Here is a 7,396-nt window from a genome sequence, read left to right as displayed (position 1 = left end):
CTTTAGGGAACTCTAAAAATCTATGTTCCATATATCTTTAGTGACACAGGAAAAAAATCTTAGTATGAGAAATATTGAAGCAGCTTTGAGAGAATTTTGTTTACTGGAGGTTGTGATAGAGAACAAGCTCAGAAAGATCAGAAGAATGTTTTCAGTTTATGTCACACATGCAGAGTTAAGGAGCAGACAAAGTCAATAACAGAAAATTGGTAAAAGAGCACAGAAATATACTGCTTAATGGTAAAATAAGCTGTGAAAATGAAACCTTATATCTAATTGGGAGAGCTGTGAAGCTTCCAGCATTCTGTTCCATTTTAGTTCTGTATTTTTCAGTTACAGGAGGGTTGGATGACATCTGTCATGAAGGCTGAATTTCTAATTTAGTCTAATAGAAAAGTGAATTGCAAGAGTGTCATCTCCTGCTCTTTAAGTACCATGTCATGAGTGGAGCTGGCATGAGTTAACTAACCAGATTTCTTGTAAGCATGTCTTGTGAATAGCAGTAGAGGACAGTGTTGTGAAAATCTCCCACTAAAAGTTTTTAATGACAACTCTGATAATTTAAATGGAAACACTGACACTGGGGGGAAAATGCTCAAGCTATCTTTTATTTCCACTTTACCAGCACAAGAGACCCCAGAATATTTTCAGAATAAAGAAAAAAAAATTGAGTCATGTTTTAAGTTTAGTCTTATTGAATTTCTTAGGATGTTCAGAATACAAACATTTTTCTCCCTTTCTCTTTCAAATCACTAAGTGAAAACATAGAATATTTACCAGAAAACAAATATTACATATACATCCTCCATAAAAAATAATAAAATAAAATACGAAGTGAGAAAATGTAAATTTTGGCAAAACTTAAAGCGTAAATGAGAATTTTTAATTTCTTAATATGCAAAAAAATAGAACATGAGTTGAGAAAAGCAGTTTTGTGTGTTTAGGGGGCTCCTGTTTAATTACCAACAATATGCTTCCTTGAGGTTTCTTCAATATATTTAATTGACAGAGAATGGTAGTTGCAGAGGGAAAAGGTGGGTGGAAATTGCTTATTGCTTGAGATGAATTTATAAGCATTGTCAGGGCCCTGGGGTCATTATCATCTTTACTGTCCCTGTTCAGCCTGCCTTGGGCCTTTTCCCAAGCTGCTCATGGCCCAGGACCCCTTGCTGGCCTCCTGACACATCAACCCCTGTCCCTGCGATGCCACAGCAGGGCCAGCCCTGCCAATCCCAACCTCCCCATGGAGGTGCCCAGTGCCTGCACCTGGGGCTGCCCTGGTACCCCCAGCTGCCCTGCTCCGTGCTGTGGGGACATCCTTCCTCCTCCATGCCCTGCTGGAGGACACCATGGGAAAAGACTCCCCTGCTACCAGCGCCCCAAACCCCTGGGAACAGCAGGCTGAGAAGTGACACAGATGGACTGGATATCCTTGAAAATTGCTACAAAAAAAAAAATAGTTCAACATAGAAAGAAATTAATGAAGACAGCAGGAAGTTAAAATAAAATCATATTATTTTGTGTAAGGATTAAAGCCTGGCAAAAAATTATATGAATGGTAACTGTCCCATGGTTGGGGAGAAATGAAAATTCAAAACACTAGGGCAACAAGTTTCCACAATGCATGAAAAATTATAATTTTTTTTTTAATATTCTAACAAAAAATCTAAGCAATAATGTTATTTCAGCTAGAATTTAATTAATTTTTCACACATACATGTGGAACCAAGACATTGCTCTCTCTTTTTGTTTTTTTAATTCCCCCTTTTTTTTTTTTTTTTTTAATATTAGTTAGCAGGAAAAAGCTGAAAGCCTTAAAGTAGGAAATTATCTTTCTTTCTCTTTCTTTCTTTCTTTCTTTCTTTCTTTCTTTCTTTCTTTCTTTCTTTCTTTCTTTCTTTCTTTCTTTCTTTCTTTCTTTCTTTCTTTCTTTCTTTCTTTTCTTTCTTTCTTTCTTTCTTTCTTTTTCTCTTTCTTTCTTTATTTCATTTTATTTTATTTTATTTTATTTTCTCTGCTGTTTGAAACATACAGCCATCATTTGATCTATGAACAACATGACATCAGAAAATTAAGTTGTGCTGGCACAGCACAGGTTAGTACAAAAAGTTAAATAGAAAAATGTGGTGTCAAAAAAAGAAGATTTAAGAGGCAGAACATTAATTCCTTAAGTTACTAGTATAGATATATACTCTTCAATATTGTGGCTCCTTTAATATGTGAAACAGGCACTTGTTTCAGTACAAAGCAGTATAGAAATTCTGTTATATTACCCAGTATTTCAGCATGGAAGCACTTCCGATTAAAATACAATGCATTGTTCACATCTGAAACATCTCTGGATTTGAGAAATGAAAGCCCTAGAGAGAAATGACAGCAGGAATAGAGGGCTATGAAGGTGAAAGAAGTACCCAAGTACCCAAACTTTTTTCAATAATTACAGATTTCCTTCTTCCTAGGAAAAAAAAAAAAGTGAAACCAAGATATTTCATAATGAAAATTATTTTTCCACAGTTCTACATCTGGCAGACACAGAGCACTACTTTCTGTAATTTAAATAATCGTGGGTTGCCTTTTAAACTGTCAGGGTCTTTTCTTACACCCTTACACCTCTTAAGCTAGCTTTACTTGAATACTGCTAGCAAAAATAGGAGAGAAGGTCCTTTGCATGGTCAAAACCAATACAGACTAAAAACACCTACCAGACTATCAGTCTTAACTGATTCTTGAAAAGACCTACAGGTCAAACCAGGATATTCAAAAGGTCAAAACAGGATATTCAAAATGTATAGAAACATATGAAAATGTAAAAAAAAAACCCTGAAAAACAAAACCCTAAAATAAAAAAAAAAAAAAAAAAAAAAAAAAAAAACCACAGTGATACAAAGATCCTGGATATCTTTGCAGACTTCATTTTGAGATAAATTTTAATATGATACTCAATGCCACTTTAGTAATGATATAGAAAAAGAAACCTTGAGAGAGATGATAATAATATTACAAATGTACAGGATATGATGTATGAACAGAACTTGAAATTATTGGTATTACATTCCACAGAACTGAAAAAAGTCAGAAGAATGTTGTTTTGCACCAGTAAGCTGCTCAGATCCTCCTTTCTGCTTCCTTTTAGAAAGGCGAAAAGAACCAGAGTAAAATTGAGAAAACGTATGGGTAGAGGTCAAGGCAGTTTAATAGGTAAAACAAAAGCTGTGCACACAAGCAAAGCAAAACTGGGAATTCATTCCCCACTTCCTGTGGACAGGCAGGTGTTCAGCCACCTCCAGGAAAGCAGGGCCCCATCACTCTTACAAGTTACTTGGGAAGACAAATACCATCCCTATGAATGTTCTATCTTTTGTCCTTCTTCCCAGATTAATACACTGAGCATGACACCATATGGTCTGAAATATTCCTTTGATCAGTTGGGGTCAGCTGTCCTGACTGCATTCCCTCCCACCTTCTCGTGTATCCCCAGCCTCCTCACTGGTAGAGTGAAGAGAGAGGCAGAAAGACTTGATGTTGTGTAAACACTGCCCAGCAAAAAATAAAAATCCTGTGTGACTACCAATCCTGTTTTCATCCCAGATCCAAAAATAGCACCATACAAACTACTATGAAGAACATTAAGAGTGTGTGGGCAGTTGGATCAAATCTAGTCTGTAGAGTACTCAAAGACCAAGGAGCTATTAATTTTTAAAAGGGACTCTTAGTTAAATGACTCTTAAAACAAGCATTACTGACTATATTTGCAACTCTATCTATCAATGCCACATAAATGTCATTTGAAAGGTGTTAACATAGCAAAGTGGCCCAAACAGGCTTGGTAGATAATATACAGGGCCAGTGGATCATGTGTGGCTGCTGGAACACAAATAGAAGATCCTGACATCTCAAATAACACTGGACAAATTAGTTTTTGTTGGGCAACTGAAATGTCTTGCATCTCTAATAGCTCTAATTACTCTCTAATTCATACTGGAACACTTATTCATCTAAATTTCAAGATTAATCATTCCCAAGATGTTCAAGCACCTTCTCAAAAGCTTTACTGCTGTGAACATCAAGTGGAATTTTATTTACAAATGTATATAATATAAATGCTTTTGATATAATCGAAGAAATTAATGCACATTAAATATGTTTTAATTCTGCATGGGGATAAAAACTGGGAAAAAATCCTTCCTTCCTTTATATATATATATTATTATTTCCCACTTTTCTGAGAAGTCTTCACATAACCTGATGTAAACTTCAACTAGGAATCTGATGATATAAAACCAATCAAGAAAAGGAGAAATCTGAACTTGTCAGATGAGTGTAAGTACATCGCAAAAACTCTTAAATGAAGATTTGGAACATCAGGTCTGGAATTTTCTTGAATTGACTCAACTTGTGTTTACTAAATTGGAACAGACCAGATGCAGCTGGCAAGTTAGAACTGAAGTAATCAGAGAGGCTTAGATCTCTTTTTCCCCCCACCCCAGAAATGTGGCAATATTAGAGGGACAAGGTATGAACACAGAGGTATGTCCTCTGTCCTCTGTCTCCTAAAGATTCTCTTAGATTTGTAATGCTGAAATAAAAATAGCTTCCTGAAAGGAACAATTATGTATGTTTAATTATGTTTCAATGGACAATTAGGATCACATATAAGTCAGCAAAAACAGAGCAAAACAAGACAAACAAAAACAATAGGATTGCTATTGTTTGAAACATGAATATAATTCTTTTAGTAGAAAAAGGACATTTTCATTATATTTCATTATTTAATTGGATGGATTGTGCTAACCACGAATATAACAGCAAGAATATAACTTTCAGAGAGTAGAAGATGGATCTCAATATACATGTAATTTGCTTTGAGGATTTTGTTTCAAAGTTATCCAACCACATTTTTTGTTTTCTGTCATGAATATGATGTTTGGAATAGATGATAAAATGTCCCCTTCAGGATAAGTTGAAGAATGGAGAGGATTTGATCAACGACTTACCTTTGAGCTCATTTCTTCACATCTGATTATTAAGGTTCCTGGTAACCTCAGTATGATTCTTCAGAAGTAGCTTATGAACCCAAAGAGAAAAGAGAAAATCTTGCATTTTTTTGAAACCTTTCTTCTTTAGAAAATATCGATGTTTACCTAATACTTCCATGCATAAGGATGTAAATTCTTATATCTTTGGGCTAAGGTACATAGCTACTGATCTAATTGACCTAAAGATCTGCTTCAAATATCAGATTTTTTCATTTCAATGTATTTTAATTCTCTATGGCAATGATTAATGATGACGTGAGTCATTATTATGTCATTTCCTGATAGTCATTATGTCATTTTCCTGATAGTAATGTTGAACCTCAAAAAGAATAAAAAGATCTACAAGTTACATAAGATTTGCATCTTCCTTCTAACTTAAAGCATAAAAAATTTTAAGACTATGAGGGATATCTTGGCTCCATAGATAGTTGTGGGAGCAATTCAAAATTACCCAGAGTTTTGACCTACATCTGTACCCAAAGACACATTAGTGGTTTCTTATGGAGCAAGACAAGAAATTTTACTATAAAGAAAAATGCTGATTCAGACTTTTTTTTCTTAAATTGATACAGGCTTGTAAAACTCTGTTTATATAAACTGTAGTGGTCTGCTGTTTGTATAAAATTAATCAGGACCCCTCACATGACCTTCAAAACATATGTACATTTTTATTTGCTTGTTTTCTTACCCTCCTCCAGATGCTTTGGAAGGAGTAGAAGCTAATGCAGTAAAATTGAAACTTCACTGTTGAGATCACAAAGATTGATAATTCTGTGTCTTCAATAGATTGATAATTCTGTGTCTTCAGCCTAGATTATTGAAAGACGTTATGAAATAGGGTGGATGTAATCTGTACCAAAACCAGCCTGCTCTATGTTCCTCTCAGGAAATATCAGCATACGGCTTAAATACAGTTGGCTCAAATTTAACTGAGACACAAATAAAATGGCACCAGCAGGATTTGAAAAATACACTGATAATAAGGTGGGAGCATTAATTTTTTCTATTGTCATTACATATCGTAAAATCCTCAGCATAATGTCTGTTAGAGCCACTGCTGCTCTTGGACAAAGTTTTCTAACAGAAAAAAAAAATGCTGCTTTTATTTTTTTCTATTACAATAGAAATCTTGACAGTACCATACAGATGACAGATCTACTTAGTTTCTACAATGAAATGAACTGATAGAAGACGCTGCAACAACCTTTCTATAGTTTGCTACACAAAGACTTACCATTGACCCATAACAGCCTGTGGTTATGACTTCATTGGCTTGCTTTCTCTCATTGTGACCCATGGAGGCAAATCAATCAGGACCAAAGTGAGAGGTGTGAGGATTGTAATAACAGAATTGAACAACAAATAGCTGTTTATAGGGATTGGCATTCCCTACAGTTGCATAGAGAAAATAAATAATGGTGGTGTTTGAACAAATTTATCTGTATATATATAATTGACACATTCCCCCACAAACCAAATTTTATGATGTAAAGAAACGAAGCTTACAATGGCTTTTCATTGAGGTTAAACTATTTCCTTTGACCTGAATTATAAACAACTCTCATTTTATTGTCTCTAGGTACATAATTCCAAAATATTTTCATTGATTCCATCAGGAGAAAAAAACCCCAAACCCCAACATCTTAAAGAAACTAATAAAGCACTGCAGCAGATATCTCCACTTAAGTAATAGCAGAAACTCAAGCTCATGCAATAGCAGAATCTCAAGCTCTTGCACTTTCTTTATGATTTAAAGTAAAATACTGTGAAAGACATAATCATAACATCATGCAAATTGGAAGAGATCTCTGAAGGTACTTTTTACATTTTCGTTCTTGTTGGATAGTTAGATTAAATTGATAGGAAGTTCTTCTGCTCAGTTTTGAATAATTTCTAGGATGGAGATTCCATAACATTTAGGGGAAAACTCTTAAAGTGTTTGACCAGGTCATGGCACTTCTTTTTTTTTTTTTTTCTTTTTTTTTTTTCTTTTTTTTTTTTTTTTTTTTAATATTTAGTTGGAATTCCCTATGTTCTAGTTTTGCCCAATGAGTTTTGTCTTTCCAACATGAGCCTCTGTAAACAGTCTGGCTCCATCTTTTCTACAACTACCCAATAGGTGTATGAAGAAAGGAATCATATTTTCCCTCTCAACTTTTCCTTTCAAGGATAGTATTCCCTCAATCTCTCCTCTTCAGCCCCTTTGTCATCCTGGTCAAGATTGGCTGAACTTGCTTGATTTTATTCCTGTTTTGTACTGAAGTTCTCAATGCTAGGCACAATACTGTAGATATTGCCTAACAAGTGCCAAAAGGAAGGGGAGAATCTTTACCCTTTACCTGCTGACTATACTGTCACAA

This window comes from Sturnus vulgaris, chromosome 2, assembly GCF_052056855.1.
Source record: "Sturnus vulgaris isolate bStuVul1 chromosome 2, bStuVul1.hap1, whole genome shotgun sequence".
NCBI lineage: Eukaryota > Metazoa > Chordata > Aves > Passeriformes > Sturnidae > Sturnus > Sturnus vulgaris.
Note: the sequence above shows the minus strand (reverse complement) of the source record.